Below are 17356 nucleotides of genomic sequence, written 5' to 3'. Positions count from 1 at the left end.
ATCAAGCAATTTACAAAACTATAGAAATGACAGAAACTGCTGGCTGCCTGGACAGTCACACCAAGGTCCCTCTGCAGCTTTGGGGCATCCATCTTTAGCCTGTGGGCCTAGAATATCTGACAGACATTTCTGTGGAGGAGGAATTTTGAAGTACCATCTCTCCTTTTCTTGGCAAAGTTTAGAAGTTGCCTTCTTTTGTGTCCTGTTTGTCCAGCTTGTTCAGCATACTGTCAGCAGTCAAGAATACCCACCTCACCTCTTCGGAATGTGGGTGTCATGTTCTCTAGACTCCTTCCTGTTATCTGGTGGTGATAACATCTTTAGGAGACTCTGAGAAAATTGGGAAAATGATCAAGTCCTGGGACAGTTAGCTGTGTTATTTTTTGTTTAGTCTCTGTGTAATGGGAGAGTGTAGAGTTTATCTGAAATCTTGGCTGGATTGTTTGTGAGGCTGGGACATCTCAGCTAGCAGCTTTGAAGTTGTTCTGGATGTGGAATTTTGAGGAAACTGCAACAGAGCCATTCTGAGAGGCTGGGTCAGCTGGTTTACTTGACTTCATTGGTGTCTGGTCCTTTTGTTCTGAAAACACATAAACTTTTAAAGATAACATATATATCTGCATTAACATAAGTATGGAATATGCAGTGTGTACAAGTCTGTTAAGATGATTTTTTGTTTTATGTTTGAACAAGGTAAAAGGTCAACTTTATAGGTCTGTTTGGACTGTATAACCAAACCTCTATCCATGCCCTATGAAAGGAAGGCATAATAATAAGTCATGGGGACTCTGTAGCCAACAAGATTTATCATGTCTCATCTAGTCTCAGAGCTGTCCCCATAGCAGAAGGATCAGCATGTATGTCACCTGTTCTGTAGTCTTTCTTGGTTTCTTTTATCATGACTATAGTCAAGATTTTCAGGAGGTCTCCTCCAATCAAATCTGGTCTTCATTAATCTTGAAGAAAACCATAACTTTTAGTTTCCTATGGAAACAAAGGCATAACGTCTCCCCCAACACAACATTTTTTTAAAACTTTCATTCTGAAGTAAAGATATCTTTTAAATATATAGGTTAGTTTAACTTAGCAGTTTCCATAATCCAATGTACCTCAGAAGCTATTTTTTTGTGCATTAGCATTTAAAAAGTTGAAAGTCAAGAAAGCACCATACAGGATCCAGATACCCTGTGTAGTTCCCATCCTTACATGCCTTATTATTTCTATGCTACTTTACTCTTTCTTTAAAGACTTCATTATTTCTAAACTATTTTTATGACTGTCTATTCTCATTTTTTTTCTTTATTTAGCATTTAAGTACATTTTAAAACACATTGTAACCGGTTCAGAGGTTTTGTCTGCCTTGACCTGGCTTTTTTTTTTTTTTCATGTCTGCAGCCTCTTCTAACTCTGATGAATTTTTGTGTCTGCCTAAAGCAGGAGTTTGAGCCCAGTGCTGGCAGCTCAAGTCCTTGACTGTACAGCAGGACCTCTTAAAAGAACTGCACTTAGCTGGGCAGTGGTGGCCCACACCTATAATCCCAGCACTCAGAAGTCAGAGGGAGGCAGATCTCTGTGGATTCGAGGCCAATCCGATCTACAAGAGCTAGTTCCAGGACAGGCTCCAAAGCTACAGAGAAACCCTGTTTCAGACCCCACCCCCACCCCACAAATGCTGTGGGACAATTGTCTTTTATTCTGTCACTTGTATTATTTTTAATAAAGTGCTGATAGGTAAGTAGTCGGCAGAAAGTATAGGCGGGGCAACCAGGAAGGAAGTAGAGGTGGGGCAATGAGAACAGGAGAATTCTGGGAAGAGGAAAGATTCAGTCTGTAGTTGTCACCCAGCCAAAGAGAAGGCCAGACACAGAGCAAGCAAGATGTGACTGCCTCACTGAACAAGGTACTAAGCATAGACAGGAATAATTGGCTAATTTAAAATGTAAGAAAGAGTTAATAAGAAGCCTGAGCTAATAGGCCAGCCATTTTATAATTAATGTAGGCCTCTGTGTGTTTCTTTGGGACTGAACAGATGCGGGATTGAAACCTCTGTCAACACACCTCTGTATGTTGAGTCTAAGAGCCTATCTCAGGTGCTATGTGGATATTCAACCCTTCATATGTAACTAGACTTTTCTTTGGGCTACCACCTTGTTGGGAGCTGTGAACCCCCCAGATCCTGAATTTCTTGTAAACAACTTGTTTTCCTCTGCTCTGAGACAGCCTGCAGCTGCTCTGAGCACGAGACCCTCAAGGAGTTCCTGATGGCAGGGGAGTGGTTTCTGGTGGGTTTGGCTGGGGCGTGGCTATCAGTTAAGGATCCCTATATAAGCGGCTGTGGTACACAATAAAGGGGACATTCTTGGGGCATTCCTGTTTTAAGGATGACCCGTGTCTCTGTCTGTGTGTCTTTGTGTCTGTGAGTCTTTGTATGTTTCAATCTCCAGCCCTTTGCCTGGTTCACGAACTGTATAGCAGCGCGTAGAGCGCATAGAGTGCAGGCGGGCGTGGTGCGCTACACCACCTCACAAAAAATGATACAGAGACTTGATATTATAAAAGCTCAGCCTTAGGCTAGGCTTGTCCTTCTAACTCTTATAACTTAGATTGACCCATTTATTTTAATCTACATTCTATGATACACTACCTATCCTGCTTCCTCCATGTCTCTGTGTCTCTGCCCTTCTTCTCAGAGTCCTCTCTGTCCCCAGAAGTCCCACCTAAACTCTTCCTGCCCTGTTATTGGCCATTTTGCTCTTCATTAAACAAATCAGAAGGCTCCTTAGCACACATCTTCACAGTGTAAACAAACATTCCACAACATATATGTTTGTATATATGTGTGTATGTATGTATATATGTACATATGTGTGTATATGCATATAAATGGGGTGTGGTCTAGGACCCAAATATAAGAGAGCATATGTTTTCTTTTGACTTTTTGGTTCGCCTTTATGCTTTCCAAATCTATCTATTTCTTGTAGATTCATTTTGTGTTTTCTTTCCACCTTATTAAAATCTCATTGTGTATATGCAGTATGTTTTCATTATACATTCATCTCTTGATGGGCATCTAGGGTAGCTCCATTTCCTTGCTGTTGTGAACAGAGCAGCAATGAACATGGCTATCCTAGGGTTTCTGTACGAGGCTATGGAATGTTTTGGGTTTGTACCTGGGAGTGGTATAGCTGGATTACACATGTATTTATTGTTTCTTCTGGGGTGGGGGAAACCCCATACTGATTTCCATATGGAAAGTGGGTCTTTTGTTCTAATTTTTTCTTTCTTTAATTAATTTATTTTTTTAATGGAGAACTAGAGACTGAATCCAGGACCTTGGGCATGATAGTCAGGGGCTCTACTTTAGAGCTACATCTTTCTGGCATATTTTAGCCTAGGAATAAAGCTCCTTGAGGCTATCATCTCAGTACCTGTAAAATGCGAGTTTCGATAGGGCATCCCATCAGTCAGCCTTTGGCTGTATAGGCGTGGCCATGGGCGGAGATGGGAACAAGCGCAGAATAAAAGGTTCTGTTGCTATAGTGAGCACTCCATCAGTCTCATTGCTTCTATCTACCTGCACTCAACAGTCCCATGATTCCTAGAGCTTTCACAGCTCTGTGAACTCTACCTTTCTTCCCCTCACATCAGTCTAATGCACCAGCAGGTTCATAGCCACAATGATGAGCAAACAATTGCTAGCACGAAATGCAACTCAGCTTCTGAATTATCAGACACCATCTCAGCATCCAGTGAGCTGCCTTCCTGAACGACTTTAGAACCCCTCGGAGAACTCCCAGCCCAATCCAGGTCAGTGGTAATCCCCTCACCCTGAGACCCGGCAACAACCACAAAGATTTCAGTCCGTTCCTGAGTTTTTTTTTTCTTGAGCACACATGCACTTTTTGCTTTCAAATCCCAGATCCCACTGCACATACGCCTTCAAACTTATTTCCAAATATTAATGGTGTATTGCGAGAGCTTTTACATCATGTATGCACTTCAATAGGTGGTATTTTACTCTGATGCCAAACATCTGGCTAAAAAGTTAAAAAAAAAAACCAGTCAATTATCTAGATATTTTCAAATTCCCAGATGTTTGGCACCATGTTGACCAAACGTTAAAATCCTTGACCAGCCTTTCCAGCTTTCGCACAGATGTCTGGCGTTATGGAGGCAAACTCGCTCTGAACTGACAGACGTTTTGGCAGGCAAGGAGCAGGGCGCTTATTACACGGCCTGGGTCAAAAGTGTTCTAGAGTTGAGTGTGTGTGCATGGCTAACCTCGTCACTGTTTCACCAGAAGAGAAAAGGGTGTGTGTTTTTGCGAACCTGAACCCATTCTGATGGAAGCCTGCAGTCTCCATCTTTAGTGGTCTCTGTTGTCATTTCACTCAAGTCCTGACCTTGGGGGTCTGCACTCTGGCGTAGAGTTTTGTTTTCTCTTTTTTGGTATAGTTATGATGGTTCTTGCTGCCTGGTGGTTTTATTAACAGATTGTTCTGAATCTTTAAATGTCACATTAATGTGCCAATATCCCTGACAACAGTCCTGCCGAAAATACATTCAGATGTTTTAGAAGATATTTTTGTTTTTCTAATTATCTTTTTCCTTGGGTTGCAATCCTTCTAGCCCTGCATCAGTTAGTGTGTATGTTTATATACCTTTAGCCCTTTTCTGACTCATTGAAAGTATAATTTCTAAAAGTTAGGTGCTCAGTGTTATCCACTATTGTATCTCACCGAATTTGATGTACTTAGATAACTATTTATAATAATTTTGAAATTTCCACCCTTTACAGTTTTCTCTTTCTTTCTTTTTTTTTTTTAGATTAAAAAATGTTTTGCCAGGCAGCACACACCTTTAATCCCAGCACTCGGTGGCAGAGGCGGGTGGGTCTCTGCATTAAAGGCCAGTCTGATCTAGAGTGAGTTCCAGGTCAGCCAAGGCTACATAGAGAGACCTTGTCTTAAAAGCCAGAAGAGAAAGTTTCTGTCTTTATTTATGTGTGTATGTATCTGTGCATGTGCTGTGGGCACCTGTGGAGACTGGAAGGGGCATCAAATCCCCTGAAGCTGGGGTCCCAGGGGGCTGAGAGCTCCCAACACTAGTGCTGGAAACTGAACTTAGGTCCTCTGAGGAACAGTGAGTGCTCTTAACTGCCGAGCTACCTCTCTAGTCCATTTTTTATGTTTTTGAGAGAAGAGTCTCACTACGCAGCCTGGCCTGAGCCTGAAGTTGCTACACACCATGAACTGGCCTTGAACTTAAAACTCCTTCTGCCTCAATTTCTTCCTCACTGGCAGGTTCAGGTCTGCACCATGCCCAGTTCTGTTTCTTGATCCTGTTGACTTTATTGAGCTTTCCTTTTCTAGTCTATCTGGTGTTCTTTAAGACAGTGTTGCTTGAATTTGTTTAGTATGTCTATAATGTACCTAATTGATATGAAATATTTTCATCCTGTCACTGAAAGAGATAAAAGCAAGCCGAATCTGTCTTCCCATGCTGCGAGAGAAGGGGCAGTGGACTTGAGTGGTTAGTTGCATGAACTCATTAGCGACACCAGACTGAGTCTCTTTCATCTCACCCACACAGAGCCGACTGACGGGTTTCATTGTGGTTTCTTCCTGATTCTGAGGCTGCCTCACTCGGTTGACACAGGCAGGACATTAGCCCGGGCTTTGCCTTAGCGTCTTCACCCTTTCATCCATAAATTGGAAGCTTCCACATTACTGTGTTTTGAGGAATAATTTGTAAGGGCCCTTTGAAATTATAAATCTTAAACGTTGTTGCTGTTGTGTAACCTGATTTATGTAAAGGGGAGGCATTGAAAAACCATATGAGTAGGCTTTTGATTTTAAAATCTGTATAAACCGGCACACGGTTGAGGACTGACGGCTTTGTTCCTTGCAAGGCAGTGTAACCTCATTTTCAGCTTTAGCATCTGGTTCTACATGTTATTTTTTATTATGAATCCTTTCTTCAGATTTATTGGGTGTTACAGTATGCTCAGTGCTCTTGCCCAGTTGCAGTTTACTGATGACTTTCTATTGTGGGTAATTTTCTAGGGTCTGTTCAGCCCTGTATGAGGTGGTCGTTAGGAGTAATGCACCATTACTCTTGGGTGTGTTATTGTCTTAACATCACGGTTATGTTTGTATTTTTACATAAAAATGAAAACTAAAAGAAAGTAAAGTGATTTAGCCAAATATTTGGAAATACCTCCATAGCTCTAGTCTTTTCATCTTTATCCAAAGTTCTATAGTCCTGGGCTCTGATCTTTCAGCTTTAGCTTCCCACTTGGACACAGAGATTGCTAGCCTGGCCCATGTGCACCTTGGGAGGTGACTGGACCATGAGGATCTAACTGCATCAGTGAGTTTATTCAGCTATGGACTCATAATAAATGGGCTGTTAGGAGGGAGGTAAGTTGTAGGAGGTAAGAAGGTGTGCTGTGGGGATTCTGTCAAAGTGTGTCTATCCCAATTATACATCCTGGAACTGGGGAAATGACTACAGGGTGAGCTCGGGACCACGGGACCTACAGTGAGCCAGCCACACCTCTCCTCCATAAGCCCTTACTTTAGCAGAGGGCTACGGTGCTTCGTGGAGTCTGTACCAATTCTGAAAGTATCCAATAGATACGGGAAAGTCTGACTGTTTCCTTTCTTCCTGCAGTAGTGGTTGGGATTAGGAGCTGTGACCTTGTTGGAGGAAGTGTGTCACTGGAGGTGGGCTTTAAGGTTTCAAAAACCCAAGCCAGACCCAGTGGCATTTTCTTCCTGCTGCCTGAGGATCAGAATGTAGAACTCTCAGCTACTTTTTTAGCACCTTGTCTGCTTGCATGCCGCCATGCTTCTGCCATGATGATAGTGGACTAAACCTCTGAAACCGTAAGACAGCCCCAACGAAATGCTTTCCTTTATACAAATTGCTGTGATCACAGTGTCTCTTCACAGCAATAGAACAATAACTAAGACAGTGAAGTAACTGTGCAGTTTCCTTTGCAAAAGGCCTTAGGTCCCTCTGGGGAAGGACTGGAGAAAGGCTTTACAGTCAGACTCCTAGGAAACTCTTCTAGGACCTAGCCTCCCCTTCATTCAAAAGGCTCTGGGTCTGCAAACTGGCTCAAGTCTGGAAATGGAGTCTCAGGCCAAGATTCCCTTTTGCCATGATCCAATGTAGCCTTCCTTTTATTTGTTTAAGCAATTTTTAGAGCATTTCATTTAGGGCAAAATGAAATGATGGTTTGTTATTGAACTTCGCTTCACAAATACATCAAACAGACCATAATAATAATAAGTAATAATAATAACAACAACAAATAGTGATTTAATAGACCAAAAAATTAAAAAAAAACTTATTTTTGGTCTTTTTAACCATCTCATACATATCAATTATTTATAGTACAGCCACACACACAAAAAGAGTTACTGGAACACTCGGAAGAGAATCATTTTTGCTGTTATTGTTTTGTTTGTTTTACAGGGCACTTCTCTCCTTTGAGATATATAAGGAATATGTTTACACATAGTAAAGTCAGAAGTGGGACAGAGAACCATCCAAGCCTGGTTTGGTCACCTGGATAACTCCTAACTCCTAATAATATGTACAAAAATATAAAATGTAAATAAAACATACATACAAATTTTCCTTTTAAAGTTTTTTTTTTGTTTGTTTGTTTTTTTGTTTTGTTTTGTTTTTCGAGACAGGGTTTCTCTGTGGTTTTGGAGCCTGTCCTGGACCTAGCTCTTGTCGACCAGGCTGGTCTCAAACTCACAGAGATCCGCCTGCCTCTGCCTCCCAAGTGCTGGGATTAAAGGTGTGCACCACCACCGCCTGGCCTTTTAAAGTATTTTTAAGAAAAAAAAAAAGCAGGGCCTTGGAATTTCAGTTCTTTTTTCCTCCCCTGTTGCAAATTCATGCTGTGGTCGCGGTGAGGTGGTGGAGAGCACCTCTGGGGGGCACCGCCCACTGGGGGTGAGCAGGACCTGCTTCTTCACTTGAAGATGATTTCGTTTAAATCCTGAGATGGCGAGTGGAGGCGGAACAGTGGCCCTGCAGTTTTCCTTTGTGCTGTTTAAGTCATCCCCGTCAGCCTTCTGGGTGCCACCATCACCATCCTCATCATCTCCAGCCCCACCTGCTTGCCCGTAGGAGCCTCAGCCTTCTCCTCGTCTTCATCCCCATCCTCTTCCTCCCCGCCTGCTTCCTCTTCTTCGTCTGCCTCCTGCTCCCCGTTTTCCTCCTCAGCACTCTCATGGGCAGATGTGTCCCTTCCATTATTCTCTGCCTCCTCCACAATTTCCTGCTCTTCAAGCTCTTGAGGCTGATCTCGGAGCTGGCGTCCAAGGCCGTTATCTGATGCGGTGCGGCAAGGCCGTTATCTGATGCAGCAAGTGAGAAACAGACCCGGCGTGAGTCTGAGCTGGAAGATGATGCAGGAGGCCAAGGTAGCTACAGTTAGCGCAGAGCACGACCGGGGAACAATGATTGGAGCAGCCAGTAGGGTTGTTTGTTTTAATGCCTACACAGATCAAACAAGAATGTGGCAGGCTTCTTATCTACTCATGCCTGGAAACACCACTATTGATTAGCCGGTATCAAAGGTTCATACAGGTCATGCCACCATAAAAACCACTTTTCCTGAGCAGCCTATTATGGGTCAGGCCGTATGGACATTGCTTTGCCTCTGTTGCCCATGAAAATAACTATGATTACCTTGTCTTTGGGAATTCACTGCTACCACCTGGATCCTGCTACTTTGGGGCCCAATATCACCCATTATTTTTAATTCATCTAACTGAGCAGCAATGCCTCCAGCCCTAAGGTCTGGCACAAGGAATGGGATGACAATAAAGCTCCTCAATTTTGCTGGGGCCTCTCTCGCTATTTTGAGTCTTATTGGATTAGTGAGGGGCATGTCTTCTGGGCCTTCCCATGTGTAGGATTGAACTTCACCCAGCTCACCCACCTAGCATTGCAATTTCCCTGTCTTAAAATCCCCCCATCAACACTCAGCCAAGGGATATCAGGCATCTCCAACTTATTTTCAGTAGGCCATTTTTTTTTCTGGCAAATACTTCTTTCAAACTTTTGACACTTTTTTTTTAAAAAAAGAAAAACAAACAAACTGTGCTAGCTTCCATATTAAACCTAGAATCTCCACTCAGATGACCTATATCAATAAACTCAGCCTGATCCAGTTTTATGTGCCTTTTACCATTACCCTATGCCCTTCAATCCCTTCCCACACATATTCCCCCCAGACTTCGGCTTGAATAAATAAGCAAGCTCATTAAGATCTTTAGAAGCATAGGGTACCTCCTCATGGACTACACTTTTCTATCCCCCCTCTAGGGGCATGTTTGCCTTAAGTCTGGTTATAGGTCTACAGGCTTAGTGGGCCTGAGGGACATCAGGATTGTCTTGGTTGGCATTTCCTACAGGGAAAGCCATTGCTGGTTTAGCAGACAATGAAGGATTAATTTCCTCAGTCAAAGGAAGAGAAAGCAATATTTCATCAGGTGGGGATGTGAGTACATCTGCTGAGGGTGGAGATACTACTTCCTCAGGTGAGCTGAACTCTTGAGAATCTGAGAGTTCAAAGTTTCCAGCTTCAATGGAGTCCTTCCACAATCCCCAATTCAAGTTACAGGATCCCATTGTGTACCAACTCATGACCTTGCTTTCACTGCTGATACCTTCTGAGCCTGGGACTTGAATTTTCATGTAACTCAGCCACCCTTATAATGAGAGCTTTGATCTGATTTTCTACATTTTGAGTTTTGGTGCTATGGGACAGTGGTCTTGTACCCTGTAAAGATTTGTCACTTGTACTGGTTTAATAAAATGCTGACTGACCAGTAGCCAGGCAGGAAGTATAGGCAGAGTGACCAGAGAGGAAGAAGAGGTGGGTGACAAGAACAGGAAAATTCTGGGAAGAGGAAAGACTCAGTCTGCAGTCCTCACCCAGATACAGAAGAAGCAAGATGAAAATGTCTCACTGATAAACGTACCAAGCCATGTGGTTGACACAGACAAGAGGTATGGGTTAATGTAAGTTATAGGACTTAATAAGCCTAAGCTAATAGGCCCAACCAGTTCATAATTAATGTAGACCTCTGTGTGTTTCTTTGGAACTGAACAACTGCAGGACCAGTCCTGACAGAAACTACTGTCAACACTCTGGGATGCTGGAGAGAAGATTCTCTTTGAGGGCATACTTGTATGCCTTTAAACTGTTTGTGCACATCTGGATCTGGTCCATTTTATTACAGAGTTTGTTGTCCTTCACCATATTCTGATATGCTAGTGGTTGGTTAGTTTTCACCACCGAGCCCATTCTTCTTCTTTCTCAGTATTTAGAGATGCTAGGAATATTCGACCAGCTTCATTATTTTCCACAAATTGTCAAAAATTTTATGTACAGAGTCACCAGATGCCTTGCCTCTCATGATTGGTAAATAAGGATAATCAAATTCATTTGACTCTCTAAGTTTATAAAATAGTTCATGCCATGAATTTTCAACACTCTGCCAAATTTTAAAAGAGGTTTCAGTAACTGTCAAGTGTCAGCAAATTGGAAAGTCTTTTCCTGATCCTTAAAAAATTCATCCTTATAATTCTATTGCTATAGAATTCCTTCTGGATATACCAGATACTAGGTCCCAGTAATGGGAAAAGTAAGCAGTCTGGTAACTAACACAACCCACAATTGCAAAGGCCAGGAGTTTACTTCTTACTCTGCTGGAGGTCAGGAAGTTCAGGATCTGGACATCAGTAGATTCAGTATCAGGCAGTAGCTTATTATCTGCTCTGCAACAGTGCCTATTGCTTCCAGAAAGGATGGATGCATTCTCAAACAGCTGACAGAGGACAGAATGGGGCTGTGGTGGTTTAAATGAGATTCTTCTCATTTACAGAGGCTCAGGTACTAAGTGAGAAATGTCCCTCATATTAAATAGGCTTAGGTATCTGAACACTTGGTACCCAGCCAGTGGGAACTTTTGGGAGTGTACAGGCTTGCTGGGTAAAGTATGTCACTGTGGGTAGGCTTTGAGAATTTATAACCTTGGCCCACTTCCAGCTCACTCTGGTTTGCATTTGCAGTTGAAGATGTGGCCTCTTGGCTTCTCTATTCAGGTGCCTGCTGCCATGCCTCCCCAACAATTATGAACTCTCCTCTTGGAACCAAAAGTGCAAATAAACTTTATTCCCTAAATTGTTTTAGGTCATGCAATTGTGTTTTTATTTTAGATTTATTTATGGTTATTTTCTATGTATGGATGTTTTGACTGCATGTATGTCTGTGCCTGATGCCTCAGGAGGCCAGAAGAAGGTGTCATATTACCTGACACTAGAGTTACAGATTGATGGTTGATGTGGGAGGGTCTTCTGTTTTGTGTTGATTTCATTGGTTAATAAAGAAACTGCCTTGACCCTTTGATAGGACAGAAAATTAGGTAGGCAGAGTAAACAGAACAGAATGCTGGGAAGAAGGGAAGTTAGGCATACACCATGCCTCTCCTCTCCAGGGCAGCTGCCATGGAGCCAGCCACCAGGTCAGACATGCTGAATCTTTCCCGGTAAGCCACCACCTCATGGTGCTACACAGATTATTAGAAATGGGTTAGTCAAGATGTGAGAGTTAGCCAAGAAGTGGCTAGATATAATGGGTCAGGCAGTGTTTAAAAGAATACAGTTTGTGTGTTATTATTCCGGGGCTAAGCTAGCCGTGCAGAGCCAGGTGGGACAAAAAATAGGCCTGCCCGCAGCTCCTTCTACTGACGGTAAGCCACTGCGGGTCTTGGGAGCCAAACCCAGGTCCCCTGGAACAACAGTGTTCTTTACTGCTAAACCATCTCTCCTGTAGTGAGGAGGCAAGCAGGCCAGCTTTTCATCCCGCCCGGCTCCCGCATGGTTAGCTTTACACCCAAAATACCAACACACAAACTATATTCATTTAAACACTGCCTGGCGCATTAGTTCTATCCTTTTATCAGCTAATTCTCACATCTTGATTAACCCATTTCTAATAATCTGTGTAGCACCACGAGGTGGTGGCTTACTGGGAAAGATTCAGCATGTCTGACCTGGCGGCTGGCTCCATCGCATCTGACCCAGAGAGGAGAGGCATGGCGATTGATCTCACTTCCTTCTACCCAGCATCCTGTTCTGTTTACTCTGCCTACCTAATTTTCTGTCCTATCAAAGGGCCGAGGCAGTTTATTTATTAACCAATGAAAGTAACACATCACAGAAGACTCTCCCACATCACTCTCCTGCCCCTGGTCATGGTGCTCTATCACAGTGACAAAAAGTAACTCATATAGGACCTGGTATTCCCTCTCTCTCTCTCTCTCTCTCTCTCTCTCTCTCTCTCTCTCTCTCAAGTTGGTTTATTTCTGGGGGACAGAGCAAGGCCTTGCTACTTAGCCTAGGCTAGCCTCAAACATGAGAGCCTCTTGATCCAGCCTCTTTAGTGTGGGGATTATCATGTGAACTGTCTAGGTTTATGTCAACTTGGTACAAGCTGAAGTCACCAGAGAAGAGGAGCCTCAGTTGAGAAAAATGTCTGTGATGGTTTGAATGAAAATGGCCTCCTTGGGCTCATAGAGAGTGCCACTATTAGGAGGTGTGGCCTTGGAGGAAGTGTGTCACTGGGAGTGGGATTTGAGGTTTCAGAAGCTCACTCTCTTCCTACTGCTGATCCAGATGTAGAACTCTCCAGCACCACATCTGCCTATGTGCTGCCATACTCCTCACCATGATGATAATGGACTAAACTTTTGAACTGAAAGCCAACTCTGATCAAAGGTTTTGCTTTATAAGAGTTGCCCATGGTCATGGTGTCTCTTCACAGAAATAGGACATTGACTAAGACAAGGACTCTGTAAGAACAGGTTGTAGGCAAGCCTATATGAAATTTTCTTAATTAGTGATTGATGGGGGAGGGCCCAACCCTTTGTGGGTGGTGTCATCACTGGTCACTGGTCCTGGATTCTATAAGAAAGCAGACTAAACAAGCCATGAGGAACAAGTCAGTAAGCAGCACCCCTCCCTGGCTTCTGCATCAGCTTCTGCCTCTTGTCCTCATTTCTTTAATGATGGGCTATGATCTGTAAGTCAAAGCCATAAAGCCTTTCCTTCCCATCTTGCCTTTGGTCAGGGTATTTTATCACAGAAATAATAATCCTAACTAAGACACAAAGCATTCCATCACAGCCAACTCTAAAGGCTTTTTCTAAAAACACCAATTCTATTTGTGAGAACAAAGCCTTCTTAAAACCATGACATTGGATTTTAAGTTTGAACATATGAATTTTGGAGAGACATATTTATCCACACAATCACATCCTATATATAGATATCTATGGATAGACCATGCAGGGGCACATAACAAAAATGGAGGAAGAAATGGCAATATCCATCCAAGCATTTATTTGCTAACGAATAATAGTGTTCACACACTAATTGGCTGCTTCGAGTATAGGTTATTGTTAGACAACCTGCTGTCTTTCACCTTACCTTGATTAGTGTCACTGCATCCTGCTCTGTTCTGATGACTATTTTAAGTTTACTGCTGAGGAAGACAGCGTTCCTCTCTTTCTCCCCCAGTGTCGTTCATCTAATGCATAGAAAAGTACTGTCCTCGAGATGTTTTCTGAATTCAACCAGTCTTGTTATTTCTATGGCTTCCACATCAGCTAAGTGATCGTGACCGCGTGAGGACTATAGCAAGACTCTCTTGTCTCCCTCCGTCCAATCCCAGCGCCAACACACTTGTCAGAATCATCTCTAAAACTGACAGAGTTTGTCCACGGTTCTGCTTCAAGACATCCACAGTTTTTCAAAACACCTGCATAAAAGGCCTTGCATGACCTGCATCCCAGCTGCTATGGTCCTTCATCTTCCCACACTCTAGCCAAACAGATCTTCTCACTGTTTTACACACACACATTATGCTAGCTGTATGACAGGGCTTTTCTGCATGTTCCACTCCATCCTCTGCCTTCATAGGCACATACTTCAGGTCTCTGTTGGCTGTTGCCTCAGCAGAGAAGCCTTCTTTTAGCATGTTTGCTGATTAGGTCATATGCCTCTTGCCATCCTTGATGCTCTTGACCGGTGACTTAGTTAGAATTTTTATTACTATGATGGAATACCATGATCAAAAGCAACTTGGGGAGGAAAGCTTTATTTGGCTTACACTTACACATCACCCTTCATCATCAAAGGAAGTCAAGACAGTAACTCAAAGAGGAAAGAAACATAGAGACAGGAGCTGATGCAGAAGCCATTGAGAGTGCTGCTTACTTACTTGCTTCCCCATGACTTGTGAAGCCTGCTGTCCTATAGACCCAGACACTAGCCAAGGATGGCACCATCCACAATGGATTGAGCTGTTCCCCATCAATCCTTAAGAAAATGCCTTAGTTGACATGAAACAAGCCAGCACAATTAATCCTTTGTCAGTTTATCACTCACGCACATCGCTGTTAAACTATAACATTTCCTTTCTTGTTCTTCCCAAGATCACACATTAGAATCAACATTAAAATACAAGCATTCCTAATTTTAGAAATCCTTCAGTCTTTAAATTTTCCAACACTTAAAAATTCTGTCTCTTTAAAAAAAAATCCAAAGTCTTTAAAAATTGACTATCTCTCAACTGTGTGTTCCTATAAAATATAAAAAGAGTTAAATACTTTCTTACTTCAGGAGGGAAGATCCGAGCACAGTAATAATCCATTCAAAGCAAAACCAAATTCCAGCTAATTAACTCAATGTTCAATGTTTGGGTTCCAAGCATAATCTTCTGGCTCTTCTAAAGGGCGCAAGTTATTTCTCTGTTTTTGCCTTCTACAACCCAGCTTGTTTTCTAGGCTCTGGTTGGCCCCATTCCACTGCTGCTGCTGTTCTTGGTGGTCATCTCATGGTCCTGGCATCTCCAAAACTTTTGGGGTTTCTTGCAGCAACTGGGCTACAATTCCACCAATAACATCTCCTGGGCTGTCTTCAGGAACTCCAGCCCAGCCACATGCCAAGGCTTCAGCTGCTCTCCATGACCTCTTCTTGCCTTCAAATCCAATACCACATGGGTGACTCTTACATTTCCAAGTTTGGCTGCCAGTGCCAGGTACAACCTTGGTCACCACATCAGAATTGTGTGCTGACCCGGAGGAAACATTTCCCAGAAGACTTCAGTGATGCTGGTCTCTTCTTAATAACAGCTGGTTCTTCAACCCCAGCTGGCCAGCATTAATTGTCTTAGTAAGGTAAAGGTTTACTTCAGTGGTTCTGGTACATTGTTAACCACAGCTAATTCTTTAGTTCCAGCTAACCAGAACCACAGATTTTTTTTTAAAAATTCAAAATAGCAAACAGTTCTGTTAACAGATTCTATAAACAGAGACTGCTCGTTCATTTCCCAGCTCTGACCTGAATAATCATACAGAAACTATATTAATTACAACACTACTTTGCCAATAGCTTAGGCATAGTCCCAGCCAACTCTTGCATCTTAAATTAACCTATTTCTGTTAATCTGTGTATTGACACAAGGCTGTGGCCTACTGGTAAAGTTTCTGGGTGTCTTTCTCCTTCAGCAGCTACATGTAGTCTCCCTGACTCCACCTACTCTCTCTCTATCTCTGTTCAGATTTCCCTCCTGGCTTTACTCTGCTAAGCTATTGGCCGAAACAGCTTCTTTATTAACCAATGGTAATAAGACATATTCATAGCATACCTATCATACAGAGGTAATCCCACATCAAGGTTCTTTAAAGGACTCTAAAACTTCCCTCCAAAACTTGACAAGCCAGGCCTCCATCACCTGCATTGCTCAACATTCTTATCTTCCAAGCTCCCGCAGAACAGCTTACCATGGTTTGAATACCCAGTGACTTTTCCAGTCGAAAATTCCAAAGTCCTTCTGCAATCCTCCCCAGGTCTGTCACAGCAATACCCCACAATCATGGTACCAATTTCTATCTTAGTTAGGGTTTCTATTGTTGTGATGAAACACCATGACCAAAACCAAGGAGGAGGAAAGTCTTCACGGCTTCCATTTCCAGACCATAGTTCATCATTGAAGGAAGTAAGGACAGAAGGTAGGAGCTGATGTAGAAGCCATGGAGGAGTGCTGCTTACTGGATTGTTCATCATAGCTTGCTCATGCAGTCCAGAAATGGAATCACCCACAATGGAATGGGCCCTACCCATCAATCACTAACTAAGAAAATGCATTTAATCTGATGGAGGTATTTTCTCAATTGAGGTTTTCTGCTTTCCAGTAAACTTATTTGTGCCAAGTGGACATAAAACTAGCCAGCACACTCTGATTTCTTTTACTTCATTGGACATTTTAATTAATTAATTAAATTAATTTCATTTAATTTTAATATGTGTTTGTGTTTTGCTTGTGTGTTTGGTTATCACATGTGTGCCTGGTGCCCTCAGAAGTGAGAAGCCACCAGATGCCCTGGGACTGGAGTTACAGATGGTTGTGAACTACCATGTGGGTTCTGGGAGTTAAACCTGGGTTCTTTGGAAAAGTCGCAAGTTCACTTAATTAATGAGTCATCTCTCCAGCCCTCTGAAAACAATTTACTTACTTTATGTATTCCTTTATGTCTATGTGTAAGTGTGTTTGTCTGTATTGAGTGTGGCTGTTCAAAGAGGACAGAAATGTGTGTTTTGGCCCGTGGAGCCGAAGTTAAAGGTAGTTGTGAGCTATCTGATGTGGGAGTTCAGATCTGAACCTAGGGTCACTGAAACAACGCTCTTAACTGGTAGGCCATCTCTAGTCCCTTACCGATGTACATTCTTGGGGTCACAATCAGCAGCAATTAACACACCCATAATATCTCAACGAAAAGAGACCAGATAGTTCTATGGTAGAGATAAATATAAATTAAATTATCTGCCAATCAGTTACCAGCTTGTTGTTTTCAGCTGCAATGGCAATTTCTTGACAGGCAATGTGGATCTTGCTGGGCTGCAGGAAGTCTGGTGGTCCCCGTGCCTTGCTCATGTGCTGTCCGTGCAATAGGACTAGCATGCCCACTCTCCGCTTCCAGGTCCGCCTTCTCTCCGCCTTCATTCATCCCACAGGTGTTGACTATGATGAGTCTTGGTGATTTCCTGTGATCTTAAAAGTCTTCTTACCAACAGGACTGAAACAGAGGAAAATCCCCTTGAACAAAACTCCCTCCTCGTGGTTAGCCCTGTGCTAAGCACACGCTGAGCGCTTTCGTGTGCTGGTGTATGTGGGGACAAGGAAAACACACACAAGCAGCCGTTTCATCCCTGTCACTCCTACATGGGTTTCATGAGCCGGTCTCACTTGTCATAC

The sequence above is a fragment of the Microtus ochrogaster genome, linkage group LG5, assembly GCF_000317375.1.
Source record: "Microtus ochrogaster isolate Prairie Vole_2 linkage group LG5, MicOch1.0, whole genome shotgun sequence".
Taxonomy (NCBI): Eukaryota; Metazoa; Chordata; class Mammalia; order Rodentia; family Cricetidae; genus Microtus; species Microtus ochrogaster.
Note: the sequence above shows the minus strand (reverse complement) of the source record.